Genomic DNA, 19,113 nt, shown 5'->3' on the forward strand with positions numbered 1-19,113 from the left:
ACAGTCTGAATCCTAATCCAGCTACCCATAGTCCTAGAAATGCTTGATTTAGCTCTAATTAAATGGCAAAAGGGCATAGAGGTTAAGGGCAAAGGTTTGGAATTAGGCAGATTTAGGTTCAAATGCAGGTGGATTTTAGGCAAATGACAAATTCCTGCTCAGCTTCCTTTTCCTTCCCTATAAAGATGGCATGAATACAGAATACCTATCCCATTAGGGTTGTTATGGGTTGAGTGAGGAAATATACATTAGCATAATGCTTGGCATATCATTTTTTTTTTGAGATGAAGTCTTGCTCTGTCGTCCAGACTGGAGTGCAGTGGTGCAATCTCACGATCTCTGCTCACTGCAACCTCCACCTCCTGGGTTCAAGCAATTCTCCTGCCTCAGCCTCCCAAGTAGCTGGGATTACAGGTGCCCACCACCACGCCTGGCTAATTTTTTATTTTCAGTAGAGACAGAGTTTCACCATGTTGGCCAGGCTGGTCTCAAAATCCTGACCTCAGGTGATCCACCTACCTTGGCCTCCCCAAAAGTGTTGGGATTACAGGCGTGAGCCACCGTGCCCAGCTAGATTTCACTTTTTAGAGCAGTTTTAGGTTTGTAGGGAAAATAATTAGCTTTTGATTCACAGAGATTGATATTATTTTACCCAGTGAAAAGCTGAAAATAACTGGAAAGCATAAAGCACTATACAAATATAAGGTGGTATTTTTCTTATGAATGAATAGTAGGAAATGCCCAGGACCTAGCTAACACACCAGAAAGAGATAAATCAACAGAATTTGTTCTACCTAGGATTTTAAAGAATATCAAGGGTAACGTTGTGCAATTGCTAGCAAAGTTGTGTTATGGCAAATTTTCCAGGGGACTGATGAATTGCCTATCTGAATTCTATCTGAAAGACGAGTCGCAAGCATAGCTGTGGAAACATACACATAGTGAATATCGCACGATACTGGACAAACTAGTTGAATCTGTAATTAAATGGTAGGATCACTGAAAAATGTAAAAACAACCTACTGGGGAAAAGGCACCATAGCTTATAAAGGAAGTTCATGTATAAATATTGTGAGCTCTTTAGGGAAATAATGACTATTGTGGCAAAGGGGAAACCAGCAAATCCACTTTACAGACATAAGACTTCTCAAAAATCTTTATATGCAGAGATATTTCCTATTCTTAAATAAGTTTTTGTTTGTTTGTTTTTTCTTTCGAGACGGAGTCCTGCTCTGTCATCCAGGCTGGAGTGCAATGGCACAGTCTCGGCTCCCTGCAACCTCCGCCTCCCGGGTTCAAGCGATTCTCCTGCCTCAGCCTCCCTTAAATAAGAATTTTTTAAATTGGGTTTCCTTGGATTGGCAGCACTTTAATAAAATACATGAGACAAGTGCAGTGGCTTACACCTGTAATCCCAGTATTTTGAGAGGCCGAGGCAGGCAGATCGCTTGAGCCCACAAGTTTCAGACGAGCCTGGCCAACATGGCGAAAACCCGTCTATACAAAAAATACAAAAATTGGCCGGGCATGGTGGTGCGCGCCTGTAGTCTCAGCTACTGGGGAGGCTGAGGTGGGAGGATGGCTTGAGCCTGGGAGGCAGAGGTGGCAGTGAGCCAAGATTGTGCCACTGCACTCCAGCCTGGGCAACAGAGCCACATCTTGTCTCAAAAAAAATTTATATATATATATATATATATAGGGATGGGAGCTGGTTTAAAATGAAGAAAGAGTATATGAATCAATAAATACATCCTAATTTGGAGAAGCCTAAAGAGCAGAGTTTCGAAGATCCCTCTGCTGGGACAAATATATTTAAAATTTGTGTATATTTAAAATATATTAAAATCTGGAGGCCAGAATACCCAGGGTCATAGATGATGTGACTTCTTCTAAGTAGAGAATGCCTACAATAGCAATGGGGGAAATGACAGGAAAATAGGAAAACCCTGAAGTTCGGGTAAGTAGACAGAAAGGTAGCAGCTTCCATTGTTTTACACTAAATGTCCAGGAGTGTTGATTCCCCTTTCAAATAAAGGGATCGCAGGGAGATGCTGTTAGTTAAGGGAGTGCCATGAGCAAAAGGAAAGCTCCATGTAACTGAAGCCTCGGTGTTCATTCTAAAGTAGGTTTTGGGTAGGGCAGAAGAACTATGAAGACAGACTTTTCCCTTAAGGGTAAATGCCTTGTGGAGGTTTAGCTAAAAATTGTAGTTAGGTACAATTTTCAATGATAATAATCAATTTTCAATGATAATCTGCACTCCCGTTTATAGATGAAAAAGACCAAAATGTAGCTTAGTTCAGAAGGATCCAGAGATCACTGAACATGAAGTAAAAAATATTTTCTGTTTGTATGCTAGGGTCTCTGTTTTGCTTTCCTTTTACACTGGATAAGATCAGAGTTGGCATGTATGCCTCTGTGTAAAAAACACACAGGTTTCAGATGCTTTAAAAGAATACATTTCAGAAATTTGAAGTTGGTTTCCCTAATTCTTTTTTTTAAAGGAAAATTTGCATTACTGTAATTATTTTTATATATAGAAAACTCAACAGTGTATATTCAACCCAGTTTGATGCAAGTTCTTTAGCCTTCGCCTTTTTGAGCTTGGCAATGTGAGCCACAGACTTGGGACCCAGGACATTGTCTCGGATCTCATCATATATGTTGTTGTAATTGGTCCTGATAGCTTCCACCCGCGTAGCCAAAGCTCCTTTGTCTTCCACATCAACTTGTGTGAAGGTGACAATGATCCAGTTCTTCCTGTGGACTAGACGTCCCAGTCTTGCTTCCCTCTTGATAATGTAGTAAGTGACCCCCATTTTACAACACAGGGCAGGCAGGAAGACAACCAGACATTGTGTGCCACACATTGTGTGCAATCACCAGCAGCTGAGCTTTCTTGTTCTCCACCAAGGTTTGACGGTCTTAACTCCTGCTCAAAGGCCAGGTAGTCTCTTAATGGGGACATCCCCTTTGCTGGCAGCTTTCTTCTCAGTCATGCCAACAGCCTCTGCTTCTTCTCCTTGCTTTGTCTCTGTCCTGTACTTGTGGGCCAGCTTAAGCAGCTGAGTAGCTGTTTGGTGGTTCAGAGCCTGAAAGAACTGGTTAATCGCAGGAGGCACTTTAAGCCGCTTATAGAGGATGGCTCTCTGCCACGGCAACGTGATACAGCAAGCCCATTTCACAAAGCAGGTGAGGTCTCTTTTGGGCTGGATGTCCTGTCCAATGCCAAAATTTTTAGGCCTTTTCTCAAACCAGGGGATTCACCACTTTCTGGGATTCCTGATTCTTCATGACAGCAGGGGCTGGAGCCACCTTCTTCCCCTTGGCCTTTGTTCCTTTTGGCATCTTGGGTGGTGGAAGAGAGAGCCAGTTTCCCTAATTCTTACATAGTCGAATGTTCCCTTTTCATTTTATAGTTCCTCTTAAGTAGCTGATTGTAAGGTAATACAAGGAATAGAAAAAAATGCAACTAATTTTCTTTTTTTTTTCAGTGACTTACTAATTGTTTTTTCTTTTTCTTTTTTTTCTTTTTTTTTTTTATTACACTTTAAGTTCTAGGGTACATGTGCATAACGTGCAGGTTTGTTACATATGTATACTTGTGCCATGTTGGTGTGCTGCACCCATCAACTCGTCAGCACCCATCAATTCATCATTTATATCAGGTATAACTCCCAATGCAATCCCTCCCCCCTCCCCATGATAGGCCCCGGTGTGTGATGTTCCCCTTCCCAAAGATACAACATACCAGAATCTCTGGGACACATTTAAAGCAGTGTGTAGAGGGAAATTTATAGCACTAAATGCCCACAAGAGAAAGCAGGAAAGATCTAAAATTGACACTCTAACATCACAATTAAAAGAACTGGAGAAGCAAGAGCAAACACATTCAAAAGCTAGCAGAAGGCAAGAAATAACTAAGATCAGAGCAGAACCAAAGGAGATAGAGACACAAAAAACCCTCCAAAAAATCAATGAATCCAGGAGTTGGTTTTTTGAAAAAATCAACAAAATTGACAGACCGCTAGCAAGACTAATAAAAAAGAAAAGAGAGAAGAATCAAATAGATGCAATAAAAAATGATAAAGGGGATATCACCACGGACCCCACAGAAATACAAACTACCATCAGAGAATACTATAAACACCTCTACGCAAATCAACTAGAAAATCTAGAAGAAATGGATAATTTCCTGGACAATTACACTCTTCCAAGACTAAACCAGGAAGAAGTTGAATTCCTGAATAGACCAATAGCAGGCTCTGAAATTGAGGCAATAATTAATAGCCTATCCACCAAAAAAAGTCCAGGACCAGATGGATTCACAGCTGAATTCTACCAGAGGTACAAGGAGGAGCTGGTACCATTCCTTCTGAAACTATTCCAATCAATTGAAAAAGAGGGAATCCTCCCTAACTCATTTTATGAGGCCAACATCATCCTGATACCAAAGCCTGGCAGAGACACAACAAAAAATAGAAAATTTTAGACCAATATCCCTGATGAACATCGATGCAAAAATCCTCAATAAAATACTGGCAAACCAGATTCAGCAGCACATCAAAAAGCTTATCCACCATGATCAAGTGGGCTTCATCCCTGGGATGCAAGGCTGGTTCAACATTCGCAAATCAATAAACGTAATCCAGCATATAAACAGAACCAAAGACAAGAACCACATGATTATGTCAATAGATGCAGAAAAGGCTTTTGACAAAATTCAACAGCCTTCATGCTAAAAATGCTCAATAAATTCGGTATTGATGGAACGTACCTCAAAATAATAAGAGCTATTTATGACAAACGCACAGCTAATATCATACTGAATGGGCAAAAACTGGAAAAATTCCCTTTGAAAACTGGCACAAGACAGGGATGCCCTCTCTCACCACTCCTATTCAACATAGTGTTGGAAGTTCTGGCTAGGGCAATCAGGCAAGAGAAAGAAATCAAGGGTATCCAGTTAGGAAAAGAAGAAGTCAAATTGTCCCTGTTTGCAGATGACATGATTGTATATTTAGAAAACCCCATTGTCTCAGCCCAAAATCTCCTTAAGCTGATAAGCAACTTCAGCAAAGTCTCAGGATACAAAATCATTGTGCAAAAATCACAAGCATACTTATACACCAGTAACAGACAAACAGAGAGCCAAATCATGATGAACTTCCATTCACAATTGCTTCAAAGACAATAAAATACCTAGGAATCCAACTTACAAGGGATGTAAAGGACCTCTTCAAGGAGAACTACAAACCACTGCTCAGTGAAATAAAAGAGGACATTAACAAATGGAAGAACATACCATGCTCATGGATAGGAAGAATCAATATCGTGAAAACTAATTTTCACATCAGTAAAAGAAACAGAAGTCCGGGCGTGGTGGCCCACACCTGTAATCCCAGCACTTTGGGAGGCCGAGGCGGGCGTATCACGAGGTGAGAAGAGCAAGACCATCCTGGCTAACGCAGTGAAACCCCATCTCTACTAAAAATACAAAAAATTAGCCGGGCGTGGTGGTGGGTGCCTGTGGTCCCAGCTACTCGGGAGGCTGAGGGAGGAGAATGGCGTGAACCCAGGAGGCAGAGCTTGCAGTAAGCAGAGCTTGCGCCACTGCTCTCCAGCCTGGACGTCAGAGCAAGACTCTGTCTTTCATATGTAAAGAGTGCATTTACTAAGCATTTGCTTAGTAAATATTTCATTTAATTATTACAATAAATCCTTCAGGTACTATCAGTATTCACATCTTAGAATCTGGGAGACTGAGGCTTACAGATGATGTGTTTAAATAACACATCCCATGCTACCTGGCTGGGCCAAGAGGACTCAAACTCAAAATCCATCTGATTCCAAAATTCATGTTCTTAATAGCCCTATATAAGAATTTACTGCTATTCTCAAAGTTCATGTTTGTATTTGAGTGTGATTAGTATTAACATTACAAAGGGCAGTTTCATTAAAATATTTTCTTTTTTAATCTCTAATTATCTTTAATCACTACTTTTATTTTTCATTTTATTCTACATGCAGCTTACCCTGTTAGTACAACAACCAACATTATAGATTCTAAAATTGTTTTTCAATAGGGACATGTTGCTGAATGTCATGACTATTCATGTACTGGGTCTGGTGCTTTCAAATAAATTTGCTTTGTGATGCCCACTCTACTGCATTTTGAGTAGGTTGTAAATCTTGTTAAAAACCAATAGAAAATATAATTTCAGAATGTTTCAAAAGTAATCTCTCATGTTACTGGAACCTCAAATATTTTATGTTTCTTTCTTTGCACAGTTCAAAAAGAACTCTGATAACAATAATTTTACCTTTAAAAATAACATTTTTTTCTGATTCCAAAAAGTAATACATGCTCACTTGAAAGAATTTACAATATGTATAAATGTATAAAGAAAAAGTATACAACATTTCATTAACCAGAGATAAAATATAATGAACGTTTTAATGCACTTCCTTTAAATACATATAAGACTAAAATGTTAACTTTGGTTTATTTTGTAGGTGGTGGTGAAAGAATTTTTAGTAAAGTTATATGTATATATTCATCTAAGATATTCATCTCAGTTTTCAAATGCTTTCTCTAGCTTAAACTTATCCCATTTCTCTACATGGCGACTATGAAATGTTATGATGATAAGCAAAAATGTGGCTAATTGGTTGGGCGCGGTAGCTCACGCCTGTAATCCCTGCACTTTGGGAGACCAACGCAGGTGGATCACCTGAGGTCAGGAGATCAAGACCAGCCTGGGCAACATGATGAAACCCAGTCTCTACTAAAAATACAATAAAATTAGCTGGGTGTGGTGGCACGTGCCTATAATCCCAGCTACTCAGGAGGGTGAGTCAGGAGAATTGCTTGAACCCGGGAGGCGGAGGCTGCAGTGAGCCAAGATTGTGCCCCTGCACTCCACCCTGGGCAACAAGAGCAAAACTCTGTCTCAAAAAAAGAAGTGGCTAATTCGTCTAGTTGTGAATTGAAAAATGTAAATTAATGAGATATAAACAGAAAATTTGATATTTTTGTATGTTTTAATTTGGTTTACAGTAACATGTAGTCACTGTATACAAATCAAATAACATATAAAAGTCTTAAAAATAGCTAACATATATGAGTGCTTTTTGTGTACCAGGCACCGTTCCAAGGGTTTTGTTTGTTTTCATTCACTTAATCCTCACAACTGTATGAGGTAAGGACTATTATTTATTCTCCATTTTACAAATAAGAAAGCTTAGGCATCAAGAGGCTAAGTAATTTGCTTGAAGTCTTGGTTTGCCAAGAAACTAATCATGGCAAGCTAGAATTTTTTTTTTTTTCTTGTTATTCATTGGGTTATTTAAAATTTAATGGAAAAACAAAGATGATAAATTAGGGCATTATCATGGACATATTAAATCTTCATTTCAGGAAGGAAAATGATAGTTCCACATGACGTTCTTGTAGATGAAGAAGGTATTAATAAAAGAGGTGAATGCACTCCTAGGAGAGACTGGAGCTGGCTGAGCCCTTGGATTGAAAGGGCAGGTTAGTGGATCAGTATCAAGAACATGAAGTTACTAAATGACAGAGCTGAAATTCAAACCTAGGCAGGATGTCCCCAGAGTCTATACTTAACCACACCCTAAATTGCCTCTATAAAGTATAATGAAGAAAGGTAGCAAAAAGCAAGCCAAAGTCTTCGGATTCCATGACCCAGTGACAACTACCATCACTTTGTTTTTTTTTGTTTGTTTTTAGAGATGTGATCTTGCTTTGTTGCCCAATATGGGGTGCAGAGGCATGATCATAGCTCACTGCAGTCTTGAACTCCTGGGCTCAAGCAATCCTCCTGTCTCAGCCTCCTGAGTAGCTAGAACTATATAGGTGCTCAACACCACATCCAGCTAATTTGTTTTTTATTTATTGTAGAGACAGGGTCCCTCTGTGTTGGCCAGGTTTGTCTTGAACTCCTGGACTCAAGCAGTCCTCCTGCCTTGGCCTTGCAAAGTGCCGGGATTACAGGCATGAGCCATTGTGCCCAGCCCATTACTTTGGCAAACATATTTCCAGACCTTTTTTCATGCAAGCCTTAACTGTAGCTGACATAAATTTTTGCAGAATTTCTTGTGATCCTCCTGGAACATGAGACCAAGGGAGACCTGGGAGGAGTTGCTTCAAGGCAATTTCTCACTTGCCTTCCTATCTTTCAGGAGGGTGTCATGAGACAGTTTCTCATTGTCTCTTGGGTTCTGAGGAGGTATGTGGATTTTCCTTCTGCAGTGCAATTATCATGCTACCTATTTGGAGTTAGGTAATGTTTCACAGGCTAAGGGCAGTCTCCCACAAGACTGACTTCACTTCACATACCAGCCACAAGATCAGGAGTTTCCAGGTTACTTACATTTCTGATCAACTGGCTACAAACTCAGGGGTTCCCACCATCCCCTCCCATTAAATAACTTGCTAGAATAATTCATAGAACTGAGGAAAGTGCTATACTTATGATAGCACTTTTATAATAAAACTATGATATAGTTTTATTATAAAGGACGCAAGGCCACGCGCAGTGGCTCATACTTGTAATCCCAGTGCTTTGGGAGGCCGAGGCGGGTGGATCACAAGGTCAGGAGATGGAGGCCATCCTGGCCAACAGGGTGAAATCCCGTCTCTACTAAAAATACAAAAATTAGCTGGGCATGGTGGCACGTGCCTATAGACCCAGTTTCTCGGGAGGCTGAGGCAGAACAGCTTGAACCCAGGAAGTAAGTGGAGGTTGCAGTGAGCTGAGATCGTGCCACTGCACTCCAGCCCGGTGACAGAGTAAGACTATGTCTCAAAAAGAAAAAAAAAAAAAGACACAAATCAGGAACAGACAACTAAAAAGATATATAGGGTAAGGTCTGGGAGGATCCCAAATGTGAAGCTTCCGTGTCCTCAGGACACTTTCCTGGCACACAAGTGTATGACTACTCACTAGGGAAGTCCACCTGAGCCTCAGTGTCCAGAGTCTTATTGCTGGTTCCTTAAATAGGGATCACGGATTGATTCACTCGCCATGTAACTGAACTCAATCCCTAGTCCCTTTGTCCTTCTCAGAGGTTGAGCTAATAATGTCTTACTCAAAGCCCTCATCCTCTAATCACATGCCTAGCATTTCTGGTATGGCCTACCCCTGTGTTGAGTAATTTCATTAGCATAAACTCAGGTATGGTCTAAGGACCCACAATGAATACAAAGGTTGACCAAATTCTGTTTTATACAACACTTCCTTTCCCTTCTAGCATACAACTGTTAAAACTGCTTAGCAGCCTCATAGAATTGACTCTTCAGCAACAGGGTATCCCACTATTCATGATGCAATAGAGACAGGGTTTCTCCATGTTGATCAGGCTGATCTCGAACTCCTGACCTCAGGTGATCCGCCTGCCTCGGCCTCCCAAAGTGCTGGGATTACAGGTGTGAGCCACCGTGCCCAGCCAACTTACAGTATTTTCTAACAAAAAAGATATAAAGGAGAGAAAGATAGGACAATTAAGAGTATATTAACGTCTTTTTTGGTTCTCCCACAATTGAATTTTAAACATATTTGTGTATTTTTAATATTTTCAAAATAATATGGTTTGGTTTTGTATTATTACAATAATATATAATCATGATAAAAAATGCAAACAATACAAATGGTGTTACAGAAATCTTTTAAAATCCTCCTCTCCTCTTTAAATCTCAAATTTACAATGGCACTCTCTCAAGTTAACCACAATTCAGTTTATTATATCCATCCAGAATTTTTTTCTGTATTAGGCATCTTTCCATATCAGAACTATAGATCTACCTCATTCTTTTAAATAGCTGCATAGTATTTTATTATATGATTGTATCAGTCCTCTGTTGATAGACATACAGGTTGTCTCTTCTCCCTTTTTTCATTTTAAAGCAATACAAAAAAATCTACGTTTATTTGAACACTTGAAAAAGAGTATCTGTAGGATAAATTCCTTAAAGTGAAACTGCTGTGTCAAAATTTATATATGTCTTTAAGGATATACCTTGCACTCCTACTAACTGTGTGGTAGTGCTTGTTTTCCCATATGCCAAACTTTAAAATAACTGCTAATCTGATAGCTGAACAGAATTTGGGCTGGGTGTCTTTAGTTTGCCTCTCCAGATCCATCTTTGAGCCTTCTTTTTCCTGCTCCTTGCCCCAGGATGACGTGGACTACATCATTGGGCTTCTCTGCCCAGCTTCCTGTATGTCAGCTTTAGAAGGAGGAATGCAACAGGAGATGGCAGGTGGGGTGGGAAGGAGAGTAAAGTTGAGTTATTCATTTCCTGGGCTGCCTCATTGTGGGGTCTCTGTGAGCTGGCTGTGACCTTTAAGCAAAGGATATAGCTACTTCAGACAACGCTTTCCACACAGCCGTCTCTGCCTCCAGGTTCCTTGCATTGCTCTTTCTTCCTGTCCTTTCAGGCACAGATGGGATAGTCTGTGCTGCTATGCCAGCCACTGTCCTCTCTCTTATGGTTTTCCTATACTGTGCCCCACCTTTGTAAAGAGTAGCATTTTGCTGGGCATAGCGGCTCACACCTATAATCCTAATACTTTGGGAGGCCGAGGTGGAAGGACTGCTTGGGCCCAGGAATTTGAGCCAGTCTGGGCATATAGTGAGACGCCATCTCCACAAAAAATACAAACATTAGTTGCCGTATTGGCATGTGCCTGTAGTCCCAGCTACTTGGGAGACTAAGGCAGGAAGATCACTTGACCCTGGGAGGCTGAGGCTGCAGTGAGCTGTGATTATGCCACTGCACTCCAACTTGGGTAACAGAGCGAGATCCTGTCTCTGGAAAAAAAAAAAAAAAGTAGTATTTTTTATTAAGCACAACTCAAAATACCTAATTTGAATGTTCTGTTTCCTACAAGTTCTTGTTCCGGGGACTTCAGCGTGAGGATTCCCCAGCCCTCCCAATGATTCTATGAGCTATGTATACCACCCTACCAAGTCCCTGTGTTCTAGTTAGAGCAGATGCTGTTGTTTGCTCCAGCTAACTTGTTAAGAACCCTGACTAGGCTGGGTGCTGTGGCTCACACCTGTAATCCTAGAACTTTGGGAGGCCGAGGTGGGTGAATCATCTCAGGTCAGGAGTTTGAGACCAGCCTGGCCAACATGGTGAAACCCCGTCTCTACTAAAAATACAAAAAATTAGCTGGGCGTGGCAGCAGGTGCCTGTAATCCCAGCTACTCGGGAGACTGAGGCAGGAGAAGGGCTTGAACCCGGGGGGCGGAGATTGCAGTGAGCTGGGGGCGGAAGTTGCAGTGAGCTGAGATCAGGCCACTTCATTCCAGCCTGGGCTAAAGAGCAAGACTCTGTCTCAAAAAAAAAAGAATCCTGACTTAAGTACTTTCTACCTAAGGATAACCGAAAGTCCTAGCAAATCCATTCATTCAATAATCATTTATTGAGCACCCACTCTGTGCTAGACATTGTCTTGCTATTATAGACAGGAAAGTAAACAAGGTAGGCAAAGTTCTTCTTCATGGGGCTCTATTCTACGAGTACACTGATATATAATACTATTTTAGACAGTGTTGAATATGCTATGAAGAAAATAAAGGAAATTAAGTGGAAGATTAATGGCTATGGATGTACAGATATTTTATAAAGAGGATCTTTTTCAAGAGATGTAATTTGAGCACAGAATTGAATGATGAGGAGGACCACACTATGTGAAGGTCTTGGACATACGCGTTCCAGGCAGAAGGAACAAAAACAGTGCAAAGGCCCTGCATTTGGAGCAAGCTTGTCATACTTGAAGATCAGCAGGAATATGAGTGGCTTCAGGCTGCGTGGCAAATATGTGGTTTGTTTGCCCAATGGCCACTGGTCTTTCTTCCATGCTGAGAGTTTTAATTTGGTTCAGTCGCAATAGGCAGACTCAAGGGGTGAACCACCATTTGTCTAAGCCAATCAGGAAAATCCAGTTCCAAACTATCAATCACTGATTTAGGGATGAGCATGTAATCTAATTCTGGCCAACAAGACATGAGAAAGAATTTTCTTGAGGTCCCTTCAGAGTTTTTCTCCATGGTAAAAAAAAAAAAAAAAAAGAAAGAAAGAAAAGCAGCCATAAAAGAGAAAAGAACTCAGTCTCCTTCCTTCCCTGCCTGCTTTGGGTGTTCTTTGAATGTGATGCCTGGAAATACAATAATCTTCTAAAAAAGAAAGGGACAGCAATCCAGGTTTAAAAGACAACACATGAAGATAGCAAAATAAAAGGATGGAAAGACTCTAATGACACCTTGGACTTTCCAAATCAACTGTTAAGACCACCTACCTCCAGACTTCTTTTTAATAAGCAAATTAAAAAATGACCTTATAGGTTAAGTCACCATTACCTGGAGTTTTTGCTCATGCAGTTGACAATGCACCATCCCACACACAAGCAATGGAGGGGGAAATGGAAACCAAGGTAAGAGAGGTGAGCAGGGGCCAGATCATGCAGTACCTCTTAGGTCGAGGCATGGAGTTTGGATTTTATTCTAAGTGTAAGAGATTTTAGAAGATGACCTAATCAAAATAGGAAAACTATATTTTTATCATGTATTGCCATCATATATATCAGGGGTCCCTAACCCCTGGGCCACAGACTGATATGGGTCTGTGGCCTGTGAGGAACAAGGCAGCACAGCAGGAGGTGAGTGGCAGGTGAGTGAGCATTACTGCCTGAGCTCCACCTCCTACCTCCTGTCTGATCAGTAGCGTGAATCTTAGGAGCATGACCGTTCAGGGTTCTTTCTCACAGCAGCATGAACCCCATTGTGAACTGCACATGCAAGTTCATTCATTCATTCATTCAAGGGATCTAGGTTGTGCGCTTCCTATGAGAGTCTAACTAACGCCTGACGACCTGAGGTGGAACGGTTTCATCCTGAAACCATCTCCCCCACCCTACCGAGGGGAAAAATTGTCTTCCACAAAAGTGGTCTCTGGTGCCAAAAAGGTTGGGGACCGCTGATATATATGATAAAAATATATGATTCGTTATTAAAAATAATAGAATAGGCCAGGTGCAGCGTCTCACGCCTGTAATCCCCGCACTTTGGGAAGCCGAGGCAGGTGGATCACCTGAGGTCAGGAGTTCAAGACCAGCCTGGCCAAGATGGTAAAACCCTGTCTCTACTAAAAATACAAAAATTAGCTGGGCGTGGTGGTGGGTGCCTGTAATCCCAGCTACCAGGGAGGCTGAGACAGAGAACTGCTTGAACCCAGGAGGCGGAGGTTGCAGTGAGCCGAGATCGTGCCACTGTACTCCAGCCTGGGCGACAGAGCGAGACTCTATCTCAAAATAATAATAATAATAATAATAATAGAATAAATATTGACTATAGATATGATGGTTTATTTTGGGTATCTACTTGACTGGCTTAAAAGATACATAAGTAGTGGGTAAAGTATTATTTCTGGGTGTGTCTGAGGGTGGTTCTAGAAGAGAATGGCATTTGAATCTGTGGACTGAGTACAGAAGATCCACCCTCACCAATGTAGGTGGGCACTGTCCAATCTGCTGAGTACCTAGGTAGAACAAAAAGTCAGAGGAAAAGCAAATTATCTCTCTCTTCTGGAGCTGGGGTATCTGTTTTCTCCTGTTCTTGGACATCAGAACTCCAAGTTCTCCGGCCTTCAGCCTTGAGCTGAGTGTTACAACATTGGTTTCCCTGGTTCTCAGGCCTTGTAGGCTGAGACTGAATTATGCTGCCAGCTTCCCTAGTTCTCCAGCTTCAGACATTGATTTCTTGGCCTCCATATATCACATGAGCCACGTCCCCCAATAAATCTCACATCTATCTACGTATCTGCCAATCATCTACTTACCTGCCTATCATTCTCCCTATATATACCCTATTGGTTCTGTTTCTCTAGAGAATCCTAACTAATACAGAAACATTTACCATTTCCATTTAATATTTAGAGAAATTAAAATTTAGAACAAGATGAAAAAAAAAAGCCTCATAAATAATTCATGAAATATTTTGGCTGAAACTCTCAAGTGTTGAGAATCTTCATTTATTTCTGATTCTTATGCTTGGGAAAAACTTTAACACGGGTTCTAGGTCTTGCTTCTGCCTGCTTTAGCCCTAAACATAATATTTATCCATTATGTTCTGCTTCAGAGAGTTTGCAATTGCCATCTTAAAGCCCCATCTCTCTTTGAAATACTCCAGAATTTCTGCCTCAGCCTTGTCTCTCTGAAAATAAAGACATTTCCTTCCATAAGAATGACTGTCCTAAATATCTTGTGGGTTGTTTTTGTTTTAGCTGGCACCATAACAGTCACAAAACAAGGTAGCTCATTTAAAACATTTTCCTCATGGTTGTTCTGTTCCCCCATTCAGGAAAAAGATTATTGGTTACCATGGCAATCAGCTTCCACAGCATTCCATTCTAAGTAACTGCACAGGTACAGCACAACCTTTACTCCACATTCTTTCCTGTAGTTCTCTGCAGATGTGCATATTTTTCTAGCCCGTTTTCTCTAACTCCTGCTTGAAACAATCAACCAACCAATCCAGGTTAAGTCAGACAATTTTTTCAAAGGTACAATATCCCCATCTTTTCTGAATATTTAAAAAATTTTATATAGACAGTTGTACTACCATTTCTTCTAATTTTGTTCTATCTGGGCCCTCAACAGCAGCTAACTAAAAACTTTCTAGCATCCTCTTTCACTATCTAGGATTACATTTGTATCCCTCTGACCATGTTTGGAAAATAAATGAATTTACAGTAAAAATCAGAGCAGGAGGTAGTTTTGAGATCATTTCCCATGGCTATCTACCATAGTTTTCCTAAGGCTAATTCTTTCGCTTCCTTTACTCTACCACTTTCAAACTTCTCTAATAAATTGTCTTCAAGCCTTGCCTTGAAGATGCCAAACACACATGTTCCCACCCTTGAGACTGTTTAACTACTTTGCTTCTGTTCAAAACATTACTGATAATAAAAGATGGTTTTATTACAGGCCATACACAACTCAATGGTACCCGGTATCTGCTATGTAAATGGAGGAAGTGGGATGATTTTGGAGAGTCACTGGATAAATTCTGTTTCCCTGCAACTCTTTCATTCTTACCATTACGTTTACTCTTTGCTGGTTAGTTTCTTCATGACTATGTACTACCAACTAGGAATTATGATATTTCTTTTATATAGAGAGATATCTTTTAACCTATTTTTCAATCTGACTTTATTTGAATTAACAGTGGTATTTTGGTAATTAAAAAGAGGGCGTTTAAAAGGAAGTTGTTATTACCTAATGTAAGGCAATTAAAAATAAAATCTGGCTTTTACTCTCTTTCCTGCAAAGGTTTTCTATCTCATAGATGTCTTTTCATTGAAAAAGCCATATCTCATGACCAATGTATGAACACCCCATTGAAGACTGCCATCTCCTATTAAGGGCATGGAAATAAACTCTGTAACTAAAACAGATGCCTTCGCCCACAGATTCTAAAATCAGAGGGTATTCATAAACCGCCCTACAAATTTTCAGAGCATAGTGGGAAACAGGAACTGTTAAAATTTGAAACTCTACTAAAGTACTTTCTTCCTCTTCCGGTAAAAGAAAATATATTACTTTCTAGGAAGTTTACTATTTTAAAAAACATACAAAAAAATCACGGTTGGGAATTCACAACTAAAATGTGGGTTACATCGGCTCATCTTAGGAGAAAAGATAATTTACTTATAGATGGAAAGCCATAGAATGCCTCTCTGACGCCTCTTAAAACTGTATTGGAATTGTTTCAAGCAGGGAGAAAAGGCTATTTTTTCTGAGAAGACATGCCATATTACATAAAATGTTTCAAAGTTTTACATATTCTTTTGACTACATGGACATATGTACTTACTGATCCTGATCCCATATAAGCTGGCAAGAAATTGATACCTATAATTAATCAATCATAGGTAAAATTTTCTAGATTAAGAGGCTGAAGTTAAACAATCGCATAAACTGAGTAATTATATCACAGTACACCATTCGATTTATGTAGAAAAAAGCTGCTCTCAATTTTCAGTTGACAAAAGAGCAGTTGAGAAAAGACGATGTGGTTGTGAAAAGTAGAAACTAACAAAGGGTCAGCACTCTAAAGGCAGGGAGGTAACTGAAAAGCTGTTTTGACAGTTGGGTAAAGATGAGGGGAAAAAAGACTGTAAATGAGAGGAAGTTGTGATGAAAGGGTAGAATAAAGTGTTTGAAAATGGTAAAGTGAGAGGTTTAATTAACATGGAAAGAACAGGAAAGAGATAAGTTATTTAGTTAGGTAGGAAATTGTAAAGAAATTTTAGTAGTGTTAAGAACATAATTTGTATTTTAATTTGCAAGGGCCAAGGGATGACATTATTTGAAGAATGACAGTTTTATTGTTTTAACATTTTAGATATAAGAAGCTCCATTTGTCTGAAATACAAATTGGTACAAGTTTCTATTAATATGATAATAATATACATTAGACAAATTGGCAAGCAGGGATTTGCCTTTCATTAACCTTTTGTTATAACCTTAAAAACAAAATAGAACAAAACAAAAAAAAACCTGAGGCAACCGGGCGCCGTGTCTCACGCCTGTAATCCCAGCACTTTGGGAGGCCGAGGCAGGCGGATCACTTGAGGTCAGGAGTTTGAGACCAGCCTGGCCAAAATGGTGAAACCCCGTCTCTACCAAAAATACAAAAATTAGGCGGGCGTGGTGGCAAGTGCCTGTAGTCCCAGCTACTCAGGAGGCTGAGACAGAATCGCCTGAACTTGGGAGGTAGAGGGTGCAGTGAGCCAAGATCGTGCCACTGCACTCAACCTGGACAGCACAGCGAGACTCTGCCTCAAAAAACAAAACAAAACAAAACAAAAACAAAACAAAACAAAACAAAAACAACAACAATAAAAACTAGGGTGAGCACTATGGGTCATGCCTGTAATCCCAGCACATTGGGAGGCCGGGGTGGGTGGATGACCTGAGGCCAGGAGTTTGAGATCAGCCTGGCCAACACGGCAAAAAATCATCTCTATTAAAAAAACAAAAATTAGCCGGGCATGGCGGCGGGCGCCTGCAATTCCAACTACTTGGGAAGCCGAGGCACGAGACTTGCTTGAACATGGGAGGCAGAGGTTGCAGTGAGCCAAGATAGCGCCACTGCACTCCAGCCTGGGCAACAGAGCAAGACTCTGTCTCAAAAAAAGACTTTTAATATTTCAAACTTTAAGCAAGATCATAATTGTATAATGTTAAGATGACCAGAGTGTTTGAAACAGTTACAAATTGGTCTTTTTTGTTGTTGGTGGTGGTGTTCTTTAATCTTGGACTCCTAACTTGAGCAAGAAAATGTAAATACGGAAAGTTGCAAAACCAATGTTCCTTAATTAGGAACCATGTGAGTAATTTAACATTACAGTTTCTAAAAGTCACATGTGGTATACATTCTAACGAGTTTTACCTTCTTTTATTTAAACTGCGTTGAAATTGACATATAACTTTCCTAATAATCACTTCATAGGCTAGTAATCCTATGTTCTGGATTTTCCACGTCACTGCAGATTCAAATTTTTTTTCTAATGTCAAATGGTGTGTCTAGATTTTGGTTTGGAAAACAGGGTCACTAAATTTGTAGACTAACTTGAAACAGTATTGGCCTTTGGCAATACGTATCAATTCTATTTCTTGGCCATGATTAAGTAAAATAAAACCAAAGTTCACTATATGAATTTACCTAACTTAAAACTTAAAAATTTTTTTTTACCTATTTATTTTAAAATAATTTAAGAACACTGTAGTAATTTACAATGTAAAAAGCATTCATAATATGGTGTTTTATAGACACAAACACATACATAGCTAGCACACCTATAGAGAGCCAAAATGGTGAAACCCTTGCCATACAGAAAATGCAAAACAACACACTTAAGAGATATTGTAATTATATATTACGTGGTCAAAACTAAAGAAGATAAAAATATGCTTGTGTTAATGAAAAAGGATTTGGTGGTCTTTCCAATTTTTAATTTTTAATTTAAATTCCACAGACTGAAACCCATATATTTTTTTCTCTTTCTTGTTTTATTGTCTGGAGGCAAGTGTCATGGAACTCATATTCTTGATGAAGAGGAACTGAGAGGACACACTGGCATTTGCTATGCATGTGACGATAATTATCTGAGTGAACTAAGATTGACTCATTTTCCTATGCCAAAACTGCTGTTTTGCAAATAAAATTACTATCCTGTATAACATTACTTCGTTTGCTTATTGCTCTGCTCTTTACTCTTTCGTGTTTCAGGTAACCAATAACAGAAAAAGTTTAAAAGTCGACTACGTCCAGAATGGCACTCAATAACTGAAAATTGAGGTGATTTTTCCGAAGTCCTTGTTGGAAGTACATCTACCAGTAGTGTGATCAGGCTCTCCCTCCCACATTTCCCTGCTAGTTAGGACAGGAGAAGCCCGGGGGTGCTGCTGCAACAGCGGTGGGAGTGGGAGATAGGATATTACCCGCTTGACACTTCTGCACTTCTGCTACGAATGATTCACTCCGGTTTGGCACATTTGTTGCAAGGAAATCTCCTCCCGCCGCTTCCTTGTTCGAGCTCCTCTCGGGCTGTCTCCTGTGCTTTGGCCTTTAAGGAGAAGCGAGAGAAGGTGGGCACACAGGAGCTCGCCGAGTCCTCCTCCCCCTGCTCCTTCCCTAATTTAGCAGTACTTCCGGCCGCGTGACATCATCCCCCGCACCCCGGTGACGTGAGCAGCGGGTGACGTGTGTGCGGAGAGGAGCGCGCTGACGTTGCTATTTAAAGGTCCTCCTGCGGGGAGGATGGAGACACAGCGCGAGCACCTGGTGTGGGGCGCGGAGGAGGCTGTGGCGGCCGGGAGCGGGGCCAAGAGCCAGCGGAGGAGCAGAGCGCACGGCCCGCCAGCCGCCGGCCTCTAGGGGAGGGGGGAAAACAAAGACGGACGGACTGAGGGCCTGCCGCCGGCCCAGCTCCCCACGAGGGCCACTCGGCCCCGCACCACCAGCCTCTCCGCCGCCTCGCGGCTGCTGCTTGCTCCCGCTGCCCGCTGCCCACTGCCCGCA

The 19,113-nt window shown here is 40.7% G+C and overlaps 1 pseudogene; it reads right to left on the reverse strand.

Annotated features, from left to right (window-relative positions):
• Nucleotides 1–2,498: 2,498 nt before the first annotated feature.
• LOC104674564 lies at nucleotides 2,499–3,457 on the reverse strand (annotated as a pseudogene).
• Nucleotides 3,458–19,113: the final 15,656 nt, after the last annotated feature.

This window comes from Rhinopithecus roxellana, chromosome 3, assembly GCF_007565055.1.
Source record: "Rhinopithecus roxellana isolate Shanxi Qingling chromosome 3, ASM756505v1, whole genome shotgun sequence".
NCBI lineage: Eukaryota > Metazoa > Chordata > Mammalia > Primates > Cercopithecidae > Rhinopithecus > Rhinopithecus roxellana.